General features: G+C 43.7%; 1 protein-coding gene and 1 long non-coding RNA gene across 13 annotated transcripts in view; one reads left to right on the forward strand and one right to left on the reverse strand.

Annotated features, from left to right (window-relative positions):
* Window positions 1-625: 625 nt before the first annotated feature.
* On the reverse strand, window positions 626-19,729 carry LOC113593563 (uncharacterized). Of its 2 annotated transcripts, XR_008297136.1 has the most exons (6): window positions 19,544-19,729; window positions 13,119-13,196; window positions 12,838-12,928; window positions 12,058-12,117; window positions 1,968-2,112; window positions 626-886 (listed from the first exon to the last, which is right to left on the reverse strand). It is a non-coding gene; the product is annotated as an uncharacterized LOC113593563 (long non-coding RNA). The 2 variants fall into 2 exon arrangements; XR_003413801.2 differs by lacking the exon at window positions 1,968-2,112.
* The window catches only part of DCAF1 (DDB1 and CUL4 associated factor 1), an 88,060-nt gene continuing 85,418 nt past the window's right edge, over window positions 18,873-21,514 (forward strand). For 5 of the 11 annotated variants that reach the window (XR_008297135.1, XR_008297133.1, XR_008297134.1 and 2 more), the window contains exon 1: window positions 18,887-19,003. The gene's annotated coding sequence lies outside the window, so the exon portion shown is untranslated. Of the gene's footprint in view, window positions 19,004-21,514 lie in introns of all 11 variants that reach the window. The other 6 variants (XR_008297132.1, XR_008297131.1, XR_008297130.1 and 3 more) reach the window with 3 other exon arrangements.

Below are 21,514 nucleotides of genomic sequence, written 5' to 3' on the forward strand. Positions count from 1 at the left end.
AAAGAAATCCACCACAATGTCTAATGAAAGCCTAGAATAATTGCTGTACCATAAAATTCCATTTATGTTTGGCAATTACTTACTGGGTACCAGACACTGCACTGGATACTAGGGAATAGTAACAAGACATGCCAAGCATAACTATAAGCATTTTATAGGTATTAATTCATTTAATCTTTCCACTGACATTGAGGTATATACAATTAGCATCCCTTCAAAGTTGGAAAAAGTGCTTGGGGATCTTACTTGACAAGTAAGAAGAGGGTAGGGGTTTGAGTACAGGACATCTAGATCCAGAGCCCACTCTCATAACCACGCACTGAAGTGAATGAAGAACTATGCTTACAGTTGAGCTTGGAAGATTCTCATCTATAGAGTGTTAGCTAATACAATCCTGTTCCATGTGGATGTTCATTCAGCAAACATTTATTGTCCCCAAACTGTATTTCAGGTGCTCACATAGGCCCCCAGGGAACACAGTGCTGAGCAAAAGAAAACACATCTCTGCCCTGAAGCATCTTACCTTCTAAACAGAAGAGACAAATAGTACAAAATGATTTCAAATTCTAATGAGTGCTGAAAAGAACATAAAACAGAGACTATGGGAGAGGCCATCAGGAGCAGGGAGGCATTTAATAAGACCCTGATGAGGTAAGCACTCCAAGAATGCTACAGAGAAGCATATAAAGGCTCAGGAAAGGAGAATTCTAGGCAGAAGGGCCAAAGCTCAGGGGCAGCATGGGGTGTGGTGAGAACCTCAGATGACTGTCCTAGAGAGTAGAGAAGTGGCTTGTAGCTTGCTCCCAAATTCTGTGGTGTTGAGGGATCACTTTTTAGGGCTGACACTGGCTGGAAATGGTGTGAAAGATGCTGTTGATCAACTGTCCTAGGAAAGTAGCACACATTACTATACTTATAAATGACCATGCACATTTGTTAAGTCTATAGATAGTTGTCATGGGAACAGTTGCTTTTTAAAAAGTCCTACAGAGAATAATTCCATTCAGTTCCATCAAATTCATCAGCTTACTCAGAGAAGCCCTCCATGACTACCTACTCAATCTAAGTAACTGCCTAGTGACCATTAAACCACCCTATTTTCTCTATCTGCAGAAAATTTAATATTACCTGACATTTTTCTTCATAGGTTTATCATCTCTCTACCCTAATTAGATTGTGAGGTCCATGGAACAAGGAACCTTGTCAATCTTACCAAGATCCCCAAGCCCTAAAAGAGGTACAGAAAAGCTCAATAGCTTTCAGCTTCAGCTGAAAGAAGAAGGGCCTTTAAGGATAATGTTTTGGATAGCAGAACAGCATGGAGCAAATCAGGGATCTAAGAGGACAAGAAATAAGTTATCCTACTTTTTTTTTTAAGTTTGCTTATTTATTTTGAGAGCGAGAGAAAGCATGGGTGGGGGAGGGGCAGAGAGAGAGAGAGAGAGAGAGAGAGAGAGAGAGAGAGAGAGAGACTGACTCCCAAACAGGCTCTGCACTGTCAATGTGGAGCCTAATGTGGGGCTCAAACTCACAAACCATGAGATCATGACCTGAGCCGAAGTTGGATGCCTAGCTAAATGAGCCACCCAGGTGCGCTAAGTCATCCTACCTCTTAATTCTAGAGAACAAACTGATGGGTACCAGAGGATGGGGGGAATGGGTGAAATAAGTGATGTGAATTAAGGAGTGTACTTGTGATGAGGACCAGGTGATTAAAATAAAAACTTAAAGGCACCTGGGTGGCTCAGTCAGTTAAGTGTTGGACTTCAGCTCAGGTCATGATCTCATGGTTCATGGGTTCCAGCCCTACATCAGGCTCTGTGCTGATAGCTCAGAGCCTGGAGCCTGCTTCAGATTCTGTGTCTCCCTCTCTCTCTGCCCCTCCCCAGCTCACACTCTGTCCCTCTCAAAAATAAATAAATATTAACAAATTTTTAAATAAATAAAATAAATAAACTTAAGGGCACCTGTGTGGCTCAGGAGGTTGAGCATCCCACTCTTGATTTCCAATCAGGTCATGATCCCAGGGTTGTGAGATTGAGTCCGGCACCAGGCTCCATGCTGAGTGTGGAGCTTGCTTAAGGTTCTCTCTCTCCTGCTCATGCACTCCCTCTTAAAAAAAAAAAAAAAAACAAAAAAAAACCTAACTTGGATGTATGTTTAAAAAATAAATTAAAAAGCAATTTATGCACCACATTACAATATTAGAGTGCCCTGAATTTGACTGTATATTTAACTTTATCAATGAGTTTTATACTTTCATATGTTTTCATGTTGTTTCTAGGCATTCTTTCATGGGATCGAGCCCCATGTTAGGTTGTGCACTGGCAGTGCAGAGCCTGCTTGTGATTCTCTTGCTTCCTCTCTCACTGCCCCTCTCCCAGTCATGCTCCCTTCTCTTTCAAAATAAATAAATAAACATTAAAAAAAAACTTAAAAAAAAAGAAGTCATCCTAGCTGGACTTCAGGGTTTGGCTTGATGAATTGGGATTCTAGATTTCTATTCTAGATTTAGTGGCTGAGGTTCTATTTAACCTACCCTCTGTTAAGGTTGGGTGGGTAATGTGAGGGGCCCTGGACTCCAGAGCCATGAAGATTTACCTGCCCTTACTACACATGGATGCTCCCAGAGGTAGGGCTTGCTTTCATGATAAAAACACTCAGAAAACTAGGAAGGAAGGGAACTTCCTTAATATGATAAAGGGCACTTATAAAAAATCCACAGCTAATATTGTACTCGATGGTGAAGTACTGAAAGCTTTGAAAGCTTTCTCCTCCAGACCAGGAACAAGACCAGGATGTCTATTTTTACCACTGCCATTTAATATTGTACTGGAAGTTCTAGTCAGAGCAATTAGGCAAGTAAAAAATGAAAAGCATCCAAATTGGCCCTTTTGTGATGAAAAAAAAAAAACCACCTCAACAAACTAGGAATAGAAGAAACTTACCTCAACATAATAAAGGTCTTATTGAAAAGCCCAAAGCTAACATCATAGTTAATGGTGAAAAACTGAAACTTTCTCTTCTAAGATCAGGAATAAGACAAGCATGCCCACTCTCATCATTTCTATCCAAGATACTACTGGTGGTCCTAACAGGAGCAATTAGGCAAGAAAAGGAAATAAAAGGCATCCAAATTGGAAAAGAGGAAGTAAAATTGTCTGTTCACAGATGACATGCTCTTATATGTAGAAAACTCTAAACATTCTACACCACCCAAAAAAGGACTAATAAACATTCAGCAAAGGTACAGGACACAAAACCAATATACAAATATCAGTTGCATTTCTATACATAAACACTGAACAATCTGAAAAGGAAATTAAGAAAACCATCCTATTTACATTAGCATCAAAAAGAATAAAATACTTAAGAGTAAACTTAACCAGAGACAAAAGCCTTGTACTCTGAAAACCATAAAACATTGGTAAAAGAAATTAAATACAAAGAAATGGAGAGACATTCTGTTTTTATGGACTGGAAGACTTAATATTGTTGGATTCAATGCTACCCTAAACAATCTACACATTTGATGCAATCCCCATCAAATTGCAAGGTGTTTTTGTTTCTGTCTTTTGCAGAAATGGAACAATCCATCCTAAATCATATGGAGTTGCAAGGGACTCCAAATGGCCAAAAATAATCTTGAAAAAGAACAAAGCTGGAAATGATCCTGATTTGAAAACTTACTATAAAGCTACAGTAATCAAAACAGTGTGGTACTGGCATAGACAGGCATATAGACCAAATGGAATAGCATAGAACCCAGAAATAAAGCCTTGTGTATATGGTCACATGATTTTCTATAAGGATGCCAAGACTATTAAGTGGGAGAAAGGATGGTCTTTTCAATAAATGGTGCTGGGAAAACTGGATATCTACATGCAAAAGAAGGAAATTGGACCCTTACCTTACACCATATACAAAAATTAACTCAAAATGGATCAAATACCTAAATGTAAAACCTATCGCTATAAAACTCTTAAAAGAAAACATAGGGCAAGGCCGCCTGGGTGGCTCAGTTAGTTGAATGCCCAACTCTTGATATTGGCTCAGGTTATAATCCTAGGGCTGTGAGATCAAGCCCCCATCAGGCTCAGTGCTGAGCAGGGAGGCTGTTTAATATTCTCTCTCTCTCTCTCTCTCTCTCTCCCTCTCTCTCTCTCTCTCTCTCTCTCTCTCTCTCTCCCTTTCCTCCACTTGTGTTCTCTCTTTAAAAAAAAAAAAACAGGGGTGCCTGGGTGGCTCAGTTGGTTGAGCATCCAGCTTCAGCTGGGGTCATGATCTCACAGTTAGTGAGTTCGAGCTCCACGTCAGGCTCTGTGCTGACAGCTTGGAGCCTGCTCCGGATTCTGTGTCTCCCTCTCTGTGTCCCTCCCTTGCTTTTTTTCTCTCTCTCTCAAAAATAAATAACAATTTAAAACAAAAAACAAAACAAAACAAAACGAAACAGAGCACCTGGGCAGCTGAGTTGATTGAGCATCCAACTTCCACTCAGCTCATGATCTCATGGTTCATGAGTTTGAGCCCCACATTGAGCTTGCTGCTGTCAGCGCAGAGTCCACTTCAAATACTCTATCCCCCTCTCTCTGTTCTGCCCCCTCTAGTGCTGTTTCTCTCAAAAATAAATAAAAATATTTTTAAAAGAAAAAAAAACATAGGGCAATAGCTTTATGACATTGAATTTGGCAATGATTTCTTGGATAAGACAACAAAAGCACAGGCAACAAAAGAAATATATAGAGGCACCTGGGTGGCTCAGTCAGTTAAGCATCCAACTTCGGCTCAGGTCATGATCTCACAGTCTGTGAGTTGGAGCCCTGCCCCCACACCCTGTCGGGCTCTGTGCTGACAGCTCAGAGCCTGGAGCCTGGTTCAGATTCTGTGTCTCCCCCTCTCTCTCTGCCCCTCCTCCACTGGTGCTCTCTCCCTCTCAAAATAAAAACATTTAAAAATTAAAAAAAGAAAAATATATAAATTAAGCTTTATGAAAATGAAACACTGGTGTACATCAAAGTACACCAACAAAGAGTGAAAAAGATAAGCCATGGAATGAAAGAAATATTTCAAATCATGTATCTGATAAGGGATTGATATCCAGAATATGTAAAGAACTCCTAGAATTCAACAACAGAATACAAGTAACCAGACTGAAAATGAGCAAATGACTTGAATAGACATTTTTTTATAAAAGATACACAAATAGCTAGTAAGGATGTGAAAATATACTTAAAATCACTAATTATTAGGGAAATGCAAATAAAAACTACAATGAGATACTACTTCATACCCATTAGGATGTCTATTACAAAATAATGCAAAACAAAAACAAAAACAAAAAAACAAAAAACCCCCAGAAAATAATAAGTGTTAGAGAGGATATGGACACTAGAATACTTGTGTCTTGATGATAGGAATGTAAAATGTATAATCACTGTGGAAAACTGTTTGGCAGTTCCTCAAAAAGCTAAACATAGAATTATTGTAACACAGGAATTTCATCCCTGGGGATGTACCCCCGAAGAATTGAGAACAGGGACTCACAAACAGATACTTGTATGCCAACGTTCATTGCAACAATATTCACAGTATCCAAAAGGTGGAAATGCCCCAGTGTTTATCAGCAGATGAATGGATAAACAAAAGTAGTATATATATACAATCAAATGTAATTTAGCCACAAAAAGGAATGAAGACGTCCTGCTACATGCTATGACATGTAGTACCATATTGAAAATACACTAAGTAAATGAACTAAACACAAGAACTCACATGTTGTATGATTTCATTTATATGAAATATACAGAATAGGTAAATCCATAGAGACAGAAATCAGGGCTGGGGGTGGGGGAGCCGGCAATGGAATGGAAAGTAATTGCTTAATGGATATGGGGTTTTATTTTGAGGTGATGAAAATATTTTAAAAGCAGATAGAAGTGGTGATTGTATAACATTGTGAATTGTTCATTTAAAGTGGTTAACTTATGTGAATTTTATCTCAATTTTAACATTTTATTTATTTTGCAGAGAGTGTGAGCAGGGGAGGGGTAGAAAGAGGGGGGGACAGAGGATCCACAGTGGGCTCCATGCTGACACCAGAGAGCCAGATGCAGGGCTTGAACTCATAAACCGCAAGATTATGTCCTAAGGCGAAGTTGGATGCTCAACCAACTGAGCCACCCAGGTGCCCCAATTTTACCTCAATTTTAAAAAATCAAAAAACAAGCTTAGAGAGGTTGAGTTGCTTGAGATCTCACAGCCACTAACTAGTGGAACCAGAATTTGAACTCAGATCTGAGAATTCAAATTAAATACATACATACATACATACATACATACATACATACATACATATTTTTAAGATGTTTAGGGAAAGTGGGAGAATTTATTTACTTCAAGGGTAAATGACTTATACTGGTTTTTTTCTGAGAGCATGCTTATTATTTATAAGGGAGAAGAAATGATGCTTTCCACACAGTAGGTGTTCAATAGCTCTTTTTCTGAAATGGTCATCATTTACAGGCTCCATGGTCTGGAGAGAATTTGAGAGTATCTGGAAGGAGTTATAACTCCCTCCAAGCAGTGAAGGGTTCTTCCTCAAGAATGGGGGTTGGGGAGGAACCATCTCCTCCTACATGTTGTATGACCTTTGGCAAATCACTTAACCTCCCTGAGATGAGTTCTTCATCTGTAAAATGCAAATAATATGCTTGCAATGGTGAAAAAGAAATGAGAAAATGGCTATAAACTTTCTTTGGAAGTGTTAAATGTATGTGCACGTTTATTTAGTTCAGAAAAAATTAGGCTAACATTTTCACTGTTAAGTCACTCCCACTATCTTCTAGAGATGATCACAAGCTCACATTCACCTCTCCAAGAGATTGGCTGGGATTCCCAAGACTCAGCTGTACTGCTGTAATTATCTTGGGCACCTATTTCATTCTTATGGTAAATTATATTTGACTCCTCCAGATGGGACCAGGTTGGTCCATCTCAGTAGCCCCAAGTCTACTACAAAATTGGGTTCCATTAACATGTATTGAACAGAATATTGAACAGAATATGAGGGGTGTCCACAGTCCTCATGTTGCCATCAGGGGATTCAGGTTCATCAAAAAACCCTGGGGATTTGTTATATAAAGGTGAAAAACCACAGCCCCTGAGACTCCTGGGGGATACAGGCACACAAACATAATTATTTTACAGCCTTAATCCCTGTGAGAACAAACTACGAGTGGGGGTACAGGGGAGGGAATATTTGGTTTAGATACTCTAGGAATCTAATCTCCCCTTTGGTTACTTCTCACCCCTTTCCAGGCCTTACCCTGGCCCCACAGCAATCACCCAATGTGTTGTTAATTGTTGGGTGCTCAGTAATGTGTGGTTGGACCAACTCAGACCATAGGGCCACCATTCCCTCTTGCTAAACCTAAACCTCTACTCCCGGTTAGTAAACTCACTCTGCTTTTTTTTTTAATTAAAAATTTTAAGTTTATTTCTTTATTTTGAGAGAGAGAGAGAGAGAGAGAGAGAGAGAGAGCACAAGCAGGGGAGGGGCAGAGAGAAGGAGAGACAGAATCCCAAGCAGTCTCCACACCATCAGTGCAGAGCTTGATGCAGGGCTCAAACTCACGAACCATGAGATCATGACCTGAGCCAACATCAAGAGTCGACACTGAACAGACTATGCCACACAGGTGCCCCATAAACTCACTCTCCTTTAATTCCTGGCCCAAATGTCATCTCTTCTGGGTTGTCTCCATGAACATAAAGGCCAGTCTTTTCTCTGGGCTTTCTTGGCATTTCATTCCACAAATATTTATTGGGCACATTCTGTTTCAGCCCTGAAGACAGTTATACAGCTTGGCCTCTGTCCTTAGAGCTTATGTCCACTGGGGAAGGCAGACCAGGAGCAAGCAGCTATACCACTAAGAGACGGAAGCACAGGTTAAATACCTTAAGAATTGCAGGAGACGTCTTGGAGACTACTTAGCTCACACTCCCCTTTCCAAAACTTCCCACCCACTCAGGAATGAGGCCTGGAGGCTATGTTTATGCTATATGTCTCAGTTATCCAGCAGTAGCTGATTGGCCCAGGGAGAATACCTAATTACAGATGGGCCAATTGGATTCTATATCCCAAGAATTTCAAGTTTCAAAGGTACAGAGAGCTATGACACAACCAGTCAGAGGGCATTGGGCTGGGAGTCTCAGAAGAGGGAGGGAAGGAAGGGTGAGGGCTCCTGCTGGAGAAGTCCAGAAAGTACCCCCTTCTCTTCAGTACCTTGTTTCGCTTAAGGGAGTTTCAGGGGTTTTAGGCATCATCAAAATGGCCCCAACTGAGGCAGGAGTGGTCAGGTAGGCTCCCAACCTGGCTGAGCTAAAAGGAGGTGGGGGGACAGGCAGACCAGGTCAGGAGAAGGAGTGAGAGTTGGATAAAAGGCAGGGAAGAGGATTCTGAGTAGGGGGGAACAGAATAGGCAAAAACCAAGAGGTAGGAACTGTGCGAGTAAGATGGAAAGAAACAAGACTAGAGTTGTGACCAGGATTAGGGTCACACATGCCCTTGTAAGGCACATTGAAGTCTAAAACAACTTGCAATTTAAATTGCACTAAGAGGGGCATCTGGGTGGCTCAGTCGGTTAAGCTTCGAATTAGGTCATGATTTTGCAGTTTGTGAGGTCGAGCCCTGCATCAGGGCTGTCAGCACAGAGCCCACTTCCGATCCTCTGTCCCCCTCCCTCTGTGCCCCTCCACCTGTCTCAAAAATAAATAAATAAACTGAAAAAAAATATGGGGCACATGGGTGTCTCAGTTGGTTAAGCATCTGACTCTTCTTTTCGGCTCAAGTCATATTCTTACGGCCTGTAAGTTTGATCCCTGCATCCGGCTCTGCACTGTCAGTGTGGAGCATGCTTGGGATTCTCTCTCTCCCTCTCTCTTTCTGCCTCTTCTCCACTTGTACACTCTCTCTCTTTCAAAATAAATAAATAAACTAAAAAAAAAAATTGCACTAACAGTGAAGGTTAGGGGATCATACCATGGGTAGTGAGAACTCTGTGATGATCCCAGCAGATGTTGCTGGCCTAAAATGAGGGTGTGGGAGAGCACAAATGGACAAATGGGGTCAGCGCTGTTTAGGAAATGTCATGGTTTGGTCTTCATAACTACAAGTGGGGATAAGGGAAGGGAGGAGTCACTGTGACACCTGCCTACCTGGGGATGACTTTTGTGGAGAGGGGAGCTTACCTGAAAGGCAGAGAAGCAGCGCTAGAGAGGTTAGGGTTGCTTAGAGCCTCATTGTGTAAAGCAGGGACTAGAACCAATAGCCCTGGCCTCACTTGAGAGCTTGTTAGAAAGATGCTAAGGACCCAACCCAAACTACCACAATAAAGTTTAAGAGGCTCTCATTGAAATAGCACCTGATGAGTCATCAGTGTCAGCTCCATTCCTTTTTCCTTGTCCTGCTCTCTACCCAGTTTAATCTGTCAGTGGAGATCCCTGGGTTTTAAGGATCAGTAAAGACCCCTCAATATATATGTAGACTTTGAGATGTATGGGTAGTTTTCTGGGGAGAGGATTTGTAGCAAGGTAAAGACCTATAAGATAAATGAAATTGAGAAAAAAGAAAATTCATGAAACCAGAAGTTGGTTCTTTGAAAAGATCAATAGGGGCACTTGGGTGGCTCAGTTGGTTAAGTGCCCGACTTTGGCTCAGGTCATGATTTCACAGTTCATGGGTTCGAGCCCTGCATCAGGCTCTGCACTGACAGTGTGGACCCTGCTTGGGACTGTCTCTCTTTCCCTCTCTCTCTGCCCCTCTCCACTTGCTCTCTCTCTCTCTGTCAAAAATAAACAAATAAACTTAAAAACAAAAGATCAATAAAGTTGACAAAACTTTAGTTAGACCAAGAATAAAAGAGATTACTAAATCTAATTCAAATTGCTAAAATAAAAAAAAAATGGGAGTGGGAACATTACTAATGATCCTACAGAAATAAAAAAGATTGTAAGAGATTACTATGAACATGATAAGCTGGATGAAGTGGACAAATTTCTTGAAATACAAAACCCACCAAGATTAAATCATGAAGAAATAGAAATTTTGAGTAGACCTACAATTAGTAAGGAGATTGAATCAGTAATCTAAAGTCTCCCAACAAATAAAACCCTGAACCTAATAGCTTCATTGGTGAATTCTACCCAACATTAAAAAAAAAAAAGTTTATTTATCTTTGAGAGGTGGGGGGAGGGGCAGAAAGAGAGGGGGAGGGAAGATCCAAAGTGGGCTCTGTGCTGACAGCAGAGAGCCTGATGCAGGGTTCAAATTCACAAACTGTGAGATCATGAACTGGTCCAAAGCCAGACACTTTAGCCAACTGAGTCACCCAGGTGCCACTCTATGCAATATTTAAAGAAGAACTAATACCAATCCTTCTCAAACTTCTAAATAAATGAAGAGGAAAGAACACTTGCTAACTTATCCTACAAGGCCAACATTGCCAATATCAAAGTCGGATAAAAGACACTACAAGAAAGCTACATATAAGTATACCTTATGAACATTGATGAAAAATACTTAATAGAATATTAGCAAACCAAATTCAGCAGCATACTAAAAGGAATATACACCACAACCAATTGTGATCTATTCCTGGAATGTAAGAATAGTTCATCATACTAAAATCAATCAGAGTAATACTAACAAAATGAAGAAGGAGGAAGCACATAATCTCAATCGATAGAGAAAAAACATTTGACAAAATTCAACACCTTTTCATGATAAAATCACTAAAAGAACGAGTAACAGAAGGAAACTACTTCAATACGATAGAAGTCATATATAAAAAAACCCACAGCAAAAAACAAGCCCAAATCACAATGGTGAAAATCTGAAAGCTTTTCCTCCAACATCAGGAACAAGGTAACGATGGATGCCTGCTTTTGCCACTTCTATTCAATACAGTACTGGAATTTAACCAGAGCAATTAGTCCAGAAAAAGAAATTAAAGGCATCTAAGTTGGAAAGGAAGAAGTAAAATAATCCCTGTTTGAAGATAATAGGATCTCATATGTAGGAAACCCTAAAGATTCCAAACAAACAAACAAACAAACAAAACTGCTAGAACTAATAAATGAATTCAGCAAAGTAGCAGGAAACAAGTCAACACACAAAATAAGTTTCATTTCTATACATTAGCAATGAAATAAACAGAAATAGCGGTGCCTGGGTGACTCAGTTGGTTAAGTGTCCGACTTCGGCTCAGGTCATGATCTCACAGTTCATGAGTTTGAGCCCCTTATCGAGCTCTGTGCTGACAGCTCAGAGCCTGGAGCCTACTTCGGATTCTGTGTCTCACGCTCTCTGTCTGCCTGGCCCCCTCAAAAATAAATAAACTTAAAAAAAATAATAAACAGAAAGAATAAGTGTTGGTGAGGAAGTGGAGAAATTGGAACTTTTCTGCATTGTTTGTGAGAATGTAAAATGACACAGCAACTGTGGAAACAGTACAGTGGCTCTACAAAAAATTAAAACTAGATTTACCATATAATATAGCAATTCCACTTCTGAGTATGTACCCCGAAGAACTGAAAAAAGCATCTCAAAGAGATATTTATACATCCATGTTTCATAGCAGCATTATTCACAATAGCTAAAATGTGGAAGGAACCCGTTTCCATTGATGCATAAATGCATGAACAAAAGGTGATATATACATACCGTGGAATATTATTTAGCCTCTAAAAGGAAGGAAATCCTGTTGCATGCTACAAATGGAGGAATCTTGAGGTCAGTCATTTGAAAGACAGATACTGTAAGATTCCACTTTTTAAAAAAATTTTTAATGTTTATTTATTTTTGAGAGTGAGAGAGACAGAGCATGAGAGATAGTGAGAGAGGGAGACACAGAATCCGAAGCAGGCTCCAGGCTCTGAGCTGTCAGCATAGAGTCCAATGCGGGGCTAGAACTCACAGACCCTGAGACCATGACCTGAGCCAAAGTTGGAAGCTTAACCGAGTGAGCCACTCAGGTGCCTCTGTAAGATTCCACTTACCTGAGGTATCTAAAGCAGTCAAATTCACAGAACAGAAAGTAGAATGGTAGTTGCCAGGGACTGGGGGAACAGAGAATGGGGAGTTAATATTAATGGGTAGAGAGTTTCAATTTTAAAAAATAAAAGAGCTACAATGAAGATGATGGATGGTGGTCATGGTTGTACATTATGAATATATTTAGTGCCACTGAACTGTACACTTAAAAAGGTTAAAAGGGTAAACTTTTATATGTATATGTATTTTATCACAATAAAAGAAAAAAAAACAGAAAAAAAAAAGAGTTAACAACTAGTGGGATCCAGAGAAACTTTTCCATAGCTGGATGTGGGGTTATAAACATAAGGGAACACTCAATATTGTGTGAGAGCAAAGTGAACTTTTTGTTTTTATAAAAGCCATTTGTTTCCTATGTAAGTATATCTGAGGTTTAGGAAACACAGAGCTGGTCCTTAAGGAGCTACATGTCAACTCTCTTGAATGCTCTGATGCGCTTTAGCAGCCTGTGGGGTCCCAGAACATGTTCATTACAGCCACTGTCACATTGTATGGCTGTTTTTGTGGCTATCAACCTGAAGAGCCTATGAACATGAGGTAGAACCCTGTTTCCTACCCAGCACATGGTGCTCCATCAATGAATGAAAGAATGAGCAAATGAGTGTCTGTCAGGAGGTGATGCACCTACAGTTCTAAGAAGGAGAGGGAAATCACAGTTTCGGTTCTTCCCATGGTTCTCTCCATCTATTTATTTCCACTTTTTGCAGTCTACCCCTGACACTTACCACTTGCAGGAAGCCTTCCCAGATTATGCCCAGCTACCACAATGAAGGTTGGGGCCTTCAGGATAACTCATCTTCATCATTTCCCTTTCACCTGGAGAAGGAAGTAGGCAAGAAAGTTAACACGGGGAATCATGAGCTGCCTAAAAAGGCAGCTAGGTAGGCTGGGAGAGGGAGGATGGGGAATCAGGCCCTCTATACTCCAGCATCTCCAACTCCAGACTCCAAAAGAGAGGGGTTGGGATGCTTCCTCATCCTTCCCCAGAGCAGGTATCCCAACAGACCTGGTGGAGGCCACTGGGCTGCTCAAGTCCCTCTGGGAAGAAGATGTTGTCCTCCAAGGTGGCATCTTCGAAAGGCTGCTGGAGGAGGGGATAAGTACTGTAGGTCAAGCTAGGGTACTGGCCGAATGCTCACCTCCTGTGCCTCCTTTCCTGATGGAGAAAGCAGGAGTTCTGGACTTTGTCCTTATAGCCGAGCAGGCTTGGACAAGTTAGTTAATTTCTCTGAGCCACAGCTTACTCATCTGTTAAAATGGAGCAATGATGCCTACCTTGTAGGACTGTTGAAAGAACACTTTGAGTGTCTGAGCAAGGGACCTTGCTCAAAGGAGATGCTCTGTGTCTGCCTGGACTTAGTGCAGAACTCTAGCTGCACAAAGGTCAGTAACTTTCACCAGAGGCCTGGCTGTAGCATCACTAGTTAAACCATGTGACTGAGCTAGTGACAAAGCCTCTGGTGCCTCAGCATCCTGAGATAAAGGGTGGGAAAGATCTGTTCCCACCATCTCCCTCTCATGAGTGGCAGCTGAGAGGAAACCACGGGACAGAGATGGCTTTAGAATAAAACACAAAAGCCAACTCATACTGAGCAATTACCTGGGTCAGGCTAAGTCCTTAATGTCCATTAGCTCATATAATCCTTGCAGACACCATGGGAAGGGTACTATTATTCTCTGTATATATCAGTTTTACTTCTATCTACTTACTATTTTTATTTCTATTAAAACAATTTTTTAATGTTTATTTTTGAGAGAGAGACAGAATGCAAGCAGGAGAGGGGTAGAAAGAGAGGGAGACACAGAATCCGAAGCAGGCTCCAGGCTCTGAGCTGTCAGCACAGAGCCCGATGTGGGGCTCGAACCCATGAACTGCTAGATCATGACCTGAGCCAAAGTCAGACACTCAACCGACTGAACCACCCAGGTGCCCCTCTACTTAACATTTTTAGAGAAGTTTTAGATTAACAACAAAATTGAGCAGAAAGTACACAGCCCCCACACTTCCCCCCCACACCCGCCTCCTCCCTCACCCCAGCCTCCTCCATTACCAACATTCTCCACCAGAGTGGTACATTTGTCACAATCAGTGAACCTACACTGACTCATCATCATCTCCCAGAGTCTGTAGTTTATTAGCACTCTTGGTGTTTGTATATTCTATGGATTTGGACAAATGTATGGTGACATGTATAGTTTTACTTTTCAATACGATTTATTTTTACCAAAGCAGTACATGCTCAGTGGTTTCAAAGCTAAAGTACAAAAAGAGCTTATATGGAAAAGCAATCTGCCCTGCCCACTCTTTCTAACCCAAGGCCCAGGCCTCAGGGGCAGAGTGGATCCTTGTTCTGTAGTCCTCAGCCTCGGGAGGCCAGCGGCGGTGGGGGGCGGGGGGGCAGGGGGTGGTGGTTCACCCTTAGCACTGAGGTGATGAACCTTCTTTTTAGGATAAGGACTATCAGAAGGGACTGGGGACAAATAGCCCATTGGGGCCAAATGGCCAGATTGGATACCCTCTACCCCAAGGTCAGCCAAGCATCTCCAATAAGACATTCTAAAGGTTATTATAAAATCCCTGCTTACTTCTTTAGAAGCCCTAGAGATCATTTTTGGACTTTTGCTGGATGAGGAGAGCTAAAGCCCAACACAGGAAGGCTGCCATGATGTGAAGCTCCTGGGGCAGAGGGAGATTGGGTTCTGGCTGGCTGTGTATCCTGGGAAAACTTCTCCCCTCTGGACTTTGAGATCTTCATGTGAAAAACCAGAGAGTTGGACAGCTGATCTCTACGGCCATGTCTCAGCTGACAGAGGGAGTCTGGGCTCCTATTGCTTAGCGGCCCAATCTCTAGCGCTCTTCCTGTGAGCTGGGTACTTCCTTGTAACCACCTTCAAAGTAAGCACTATTGCCCCATTTTATAGATGAGAAATTGAGACCCAGAAGGGTTGTCAGGCCACATAGCTAAAGAGGAGCAGGGTCAGGATTCTAAATCAGGACACATGCTCTCCTTCCCCGGGGCTGGATCACTGAGCCTTCTGTCCCGCTTTCACTGGAATAGGTGCTCTGGTGTGTGTGTGTGTGTGTGTGTGTGTGTGTGTGTGTGTGTGTGTGTGTGTGTGTGGCAGGTGAGTGGGTATATAGGTAAGAGAGTAACAGAGGATCCTATGGCTTCCAGTAGCAGCAGGGCCCAGCTCACTAGGCCCCCAGGATTTCAAGTCTCCAGGCCCACCTCAGGGTGAAGAGCATCACATCCACATTCTGTTTGATGCCAGCTTCTCACCCCAGACCAGTAGTTCTTGGCTTTGGCTGTGAATGAATCACCTGTGGAGCTTTGGGAAACAATAGTGTCTGTGACCCATCTGTAAAGATACTGATTTAATTGATCTGGAACAGGCTCCTGGAACTGGGAGAGCATCAAAACTCCACAGGTGATTCAAATGTGCAGCTAGGGCTGAGAACCTTGTACTAGTCTGTCAGCTTACTGAAGAGCCTTGTTTTTGCGTCACCATGCCTGGCCCTAGGGAATGTCTGCTGTCTTTGCCCTGCCTCCCTAGCCATCAGGGCAGAGAAAAAGCAGTAGCCTTTGTTTTCTGCTACAATGTAGCTACCTTTCTCTGTAACAAGGTCCACAGCACCATTACTCTGCCCTCTTGAATTTCTGGTCCTCCTCAGAGTAGCCAAGGCCATGATGCTTTTTATGGATTCTTTGAAACTAAAGCCCCTGGAATCCAGTCCTAACAGGTTTGGGGGTGGGGAGCCCACCTTGCTCTCTGCTCTGCATCTTTGAGGAAAAGAAATGGGGGAGGGCAGGGTTTGCTCTCCACCCAGGCTGCCCTGAGTATTTTCTGGCTCCTAGGTAAGGCTTGCAGCCCCATGAAATTAGTATGTCCTGCATTCAAAAAAGGACAAGGAGAGGGGCGCCTGGGTGGCTCAGTCGGTTGAGTGTCTGACTCTTGATTTTGGCTCAACTCATGACCTCAGGGTTGTGAGATAGAGCCCCTCTTTGGGCTCTGTGCTGAGTGTGGAGCCTGCTTGAGTGTCTCTTTCCTCCTCTCCCTCTTTGCCTCTCCCCCACTCACATGCACGTGTGCACCCTCTCTCTAAAAAAACAAAAACCCACACAAAAAGCTCCGAAAAAACTTTAAAAAAGGACAAGGACAATTCTGGAGGCTACAAGAATCTCAGAAGAGAGGCAAATCTGAATGCTACCCAGAGAATGAGACTCTCCTGTCTCCTGCCTACTGAACTCAGGTACAGAAAGGTGCCTGATGTGCTCCTGACTTAGGACACCTATGTGGGCTTTGGGCCACAGAGCCCTGGATGCTGATTTCAGAACGCATAAAAGAGAATCAAAGTTAGGAGTAGAGGGCCAGGTGAGAGGTGGGTTGGAGATGTACTGGTGGTTGTAATTAAGCCGAGCCAGGACAAGGAAATGGAAGTGATAGTGGGGGAAGTTACTCAGGACAGGACTCTGAGGTGGCCACTAAATGTGGTATTCCTTAGCCTGCTCTCTTTCTTTTTAAAGCCTGGGCTTTGAAGTCACAGATTTATGGCAGGCCAAGCCAAGATGGGTCTGGAAGTCACATGACAGATGGTTTTCAAACTGAGTTCCTTAGAATCCTAAGGAGTTCCTCAGAATTGGTAGGAACTCTGCCACACGGTGTCCTCCAACTCCCAACATGGCTTCTTTTTTCTACTTGATGAACAGATGTACAAGATTTCACTGGAAAAAAAAAGGATTCTACACTAAAATAATACTAACAAAATTTAAAAACCATAGCTCTAGTAAACTTCTGATGGGGAAACTTGCCCAGGGTCGCCCTCTAGTCTTTTACCCCTTAGACCAGGCCTGTCCCCACAGCACACTCGCAGGCTCCATAGAGTATACAGTAGAAGACCCTCTGTGGAAGTATGGCTTCAATGCTGCAACAAAAATGGCCAAGAGAGGAGCCACATGGGGGAGGGCCACTCTTAACAGAATGAATGACCCCAAGACCCAGAACTTCAGCCCCCGAGAGGCAGTGTGAAGCTGCCTTGGCTCTAATGTCAAAAGCCCTCATGATTCTAGTCTGTTCTTACCTTCAGGTAAATGTAGGGACCTGACCTGGGAGGCAGGGCCCTAAGGGATTCCAGGCTGCCCCATCACTTCCTGGGCCATAGCTTTCTCTTTAAGGAAGGCAACTGGGGGGGTAGGGGGAGTCACCTGGGTGGCTCAGTGGGTTGAGCCTCCGACTTCGGCTCAGGTCATGATCTCATGGCCCTCGTGAGTTCGAGCCCCATGTCGGACTCTGTGCTGACAGCTCAGAGCCTGGAGCCTTCATATTCTGGGTCTCCCTCTCTCTCTCTGCCTTCTCCCGCTCATGCTGTCTCTCTCTGTCTCTCAAAAATAAATAAAACATTTTAAAAAATTAAAAAAAAAAAGGAAGGCAGCTGGGCACAGTCACTCAGCTCCTAGACTGTGGGCCCTCGAGAGCAGGACATGTCATCTCCATTGTGTGCTGCATCCTCCTCAGCCCAAGTGACACAGGACACAAGGTGAGGCATAGAGCTGAAACTCAGGATCCTTAACTTCACAGAAAATATTTTTTATTGATTAAACAAATTTTTTTTGAGAGAGAGAGAGACAGAAAGTGAGTGGGGAAGGGGCAGAGAGAGAGGGAGACACAGAATCTGAAGCAGGCTCCAGGCTCTGAGCTGTCAGCACAGAGTCCAACACGGCACTTGAACTCACAGGCTGTGAGATCATGACCTGACCCGAAGCCGGAGGCTCAACTGACTGAGCCACGGGTACTCGGTCAGTTAAGTGTCTGACTTCGACTCAGGTCATGATCTCAAGGTTCATGGGTTTGAGCTCTGCATCAGGCTCTAGCTCTAGGCTTGAGCTCTAGCTCAGAGCCTAGAGTCTGTGTTTCCCTCTCTCCCTCTCCCCCACTAGTGCTCTGTCTCTTTTTCTCTCTTAAAAATAAATACTAAAACAAATTTTTTAAACAAGACTTCAATCAAGTGGCTCTCCTGAATCCCCTCCCCCCCCATACAAACTGTGACCTTCCACAGCAGTGGTTGACTTTGTATACTATATGTAGTGAAACTTTCTTCTCCCTCCTGTTTTCTTTCATGGGTTGGCTTCTCTGGTGGTAGAAATTTCTATACTCTGGAGAGAGTGGGCTCTGGGTATTCCCATTTATTCTCCCAACATTTTTCTTCCTCTGAGCAGTCCAACGGGTGAGGGTATCCCAAGGCCAACAGGGCTGCTTATCAATGCAGAAGAATGTGAGAGCATGTGCTTGCCCAGGAAACAGGTGGAAAATTCAACCACAAGTGAATGACCATTGATGGATTGCACTGAGGGGAAGACTGAATCCCCAGTTCAGAGGTCTTAACCTCTCTTTGCCATGGAACATCCAGAACATCAGTGATCAGAACTTTTAAATGTATTCAATTGGGGTGGGGCACTCTATTCACCCTCTTCCTCTGGGTCTCAAGGGACAGGATGATGGCCAAAGACCACAGACCACAAACCCAGGTGCCTGCTGTTCTTACCTCCCTGCAATGACCAAGATCTGAGAAACTGTTCTCATCCCCAGGTCTCCGACTGACCCCCTCATGCTTTACAACCTGAGCCCCTCCAGACCCCCCACCTCCCTCAGAGTCCAAAGGCCACTTCTGAAGCCCTCCATACCCCCAAGTAATTCCCACTAAGCCCTGGTTGTCCTGGTCCCTGGTCCTGTGGGGAGGCAGCCAGCTTTGTGACTTCACAAAAGGCCATCTTGTGACAAGTTTGGACCAGATGAAGCAGGAGCTAGACAGAGGGGCTACCCCCAGAAACACCATGTGACTTTTCATGGAGAGACACCCCCACCTCTGAGGGAATGAAGAGGAACTGCCTCATGGTAAGAGCCCAGGACATCTTCTGCACTTAGAAACACCTTTCCTTAATGACTTCAACTCCCAGACCTAACTGGATATTCCTGGCTACCCTGGCAATATGTCTCAGAGGTCCAGGCCCATTGCAGCAAGGTTTAGGGAGGGGCAGGAGGTGGTGGTTACTTCAAGTGGTGGTGGTGACGGTGGGTCTCTGGCCTCTGAATGGGAAGTCAGATGAGCTTCCTTCCATTACACAAAGCTAATCTTCTCTAGGCTTTTCAAAGTAAAAAGACTGATAGATGTTTTATGTGACCTGAGTCTTCATCAGGGTCTGCCCCTGTGGTCTCCAGAGTACCTTCAAATAGGTCAGGACTGAGATCCCTGAATTCTATAGAAAGGTTTTATGGCCACAAACAGGTATTGTCAAAAATCCAAGGTCTTTTCTCTCCAATTCTGACTCCACTGTTGTTTCTCCTGGAAGAACTTAAGATTCCAGGAATGTGAGGCAAAAGAGGCTGGGGGTGCTTTCTCTTTACCTTCCTTGCACCTGTTCCTCACCCTCTTACCTGGAGCATAGTCTCTGGAAAGGGCAGGCCACAGGGGTCAGCAGGGATGCTAACTGGCAGCCAGGCTGTCATCTGATAGGTAGTGCAGGTACCTGGAAGGCAGAGGTTGGCCCTCTTCATGCTGCAGCCCTTGTTTGTGATGGGCAGGTTCACTGTGAGGGTAGCCCAGGGTATATCTATGGCCACCCCCTCTGCCCTCTACTTTGTGACATCACCATCCTGCCAGAGGATCCAGAGAAAGAAGCAAGTGTGCTCTGGGCAAGGATTCTAGATACAGGCTTTATCCCAGCAGCTAGGCAGGGTGGATAGGCTGGTTTGGGAAGGTGACATGTCTGGCTTTACATCTAAGGGGCTCCTTGGCCTTGACTACTTTCACCTTTGATCAGTGGTAGCTCTTAAAGCTCTTAAAGCATCTGGAGGCCTAGGAACAGATCTTCTTAAACCACCCTCTGACCCATGCAATTTTCAGTTCTGGGGTGGGACAGAGAGGTGGACAGGTGATCCCCTCCAGGGTGGTTCCTCTGCTACTTCCCAGCACTTTTGAAAATATGCCCCAGGATTTTTTTCTGGTGAGGAGCTCATTTCTCATTTAAATGAGGAAAACCTGAGCTCTGCCAGCAGCTAGTCCTGGGGGCAAAGAGAAACCAGCTGAAGAACTTAAACAGGGACAGCATTAGACCAAGAATAATCAAAATAGGAATAGTCATCACTTCTCTAACACGTACTGTGTGGTAGGCCTCAAGCCGAGTATTTTACATGCATTATCACATTTAATCCTCAATGCTAGAAAGAAGATGTTATTTCTACTTTCCAGCAAAAGAAACTGAAGCTCGGGAGGTGGAGTGATTAGGCCAAGGTTCCACAGCTGGTAAATGGGAGCAACAGTATTAGGATGCAGGTCTATTTTCTTCCCAGGCTGGACTCCACTGCTGACCCATCTCCATCTGCAAACTCTTCCCAGTAAAGAGGAAAAACTATTTTCTTATTCTTGACCACAACCAATGCGGTTAAAGAGAGAAGGGTAGATGGGAAGAATTTGAGCCTAATAGCACTCACATCATCAGCTTGTGGCTAAAGGAGCCTTGACTGCTTTGCCTGTCTAATGAAACCCTTTGGGAGGCAGCTGTTCTTATTTGCTTCTAACTATTTTGCAGATGATTTAAGAGAGGCTCTGGGGACCACATGCAGGGAGTCCTTGGGGTCCAGGGCTGAGCAGTGGTTCTGAGGTGGTGTTGCCAGATAAAATATAAGATGACCAGTTCACTTTTAAAAAATGTTTATTTATTTTGATAAGAGAGTAAGAGAATGCTTGCGAGAGAGGCAGAGAGAGAGGGAGAGAGAAAATCCCAAGCAGGCTGCACACTGTCAGTGCAGAGCCTGACATGGGGCTCAGTCCCGTGAACCGTGAGATCATGACATAAGCCAAAATCAAGAGTCAGATGCCGTACCTACTGAGCCACCCAGGTGCCCCAGGATGACCAGCTCACTTTTAATTTCAGATGAAAAATATATAAAAAAATACAAGTATGTCCTAAAGATTGCATGGGGCTCTTCTGGAGGCTCTTCAGTCTTGTTGAGACCCTGGTAGGTGGGAGCTGGGCGGGTGGGGGTGGGGGGGATGGTCTGCTTCATTTCCTACTTGAGCCTCAGGCCCCTCTATGAAGTTGAACCTGTGGGAATAGGAGGCACAGACTGACTTCTGGAGACCACAGCTACTGTGGCCACTGGACAAGGTGGGGCTCAAACTCTGTGGAGTCTCATTTTCTCCCTCTTCAAAACAAGAGTGGTGGATGTGGATGCTGTCATATAGGAGTGGTTTTTTGCACACCTCATGGACAATGGTGGTAAGTGTTCTATTTTCCTAGGGGGCTGCCAAGGTTCCCAGGCAGGAGGAGGGCACCAAATGAATGACTGGAATTCCCTTTTTGTCCAGACTGGGGCCCTCAGAGCCTCACAGCCCTAAGCTACTCC

This window comes from Acinonyx jubatus, chromosome A2, assembly GCF_027475565.1.
Source record: "Acinonyx jubatus isolate Ajub_Pintada_27869175 chromosome A2, VMU_Ajub_asm_v1.0, whole genome shotgun sequence".
Lineage (NCBI taxonomy): Eukaryota > Metazoa > Chordata > Mammalia > Carnivora > Felidae > Acinonyx > Acinonyx jubatus.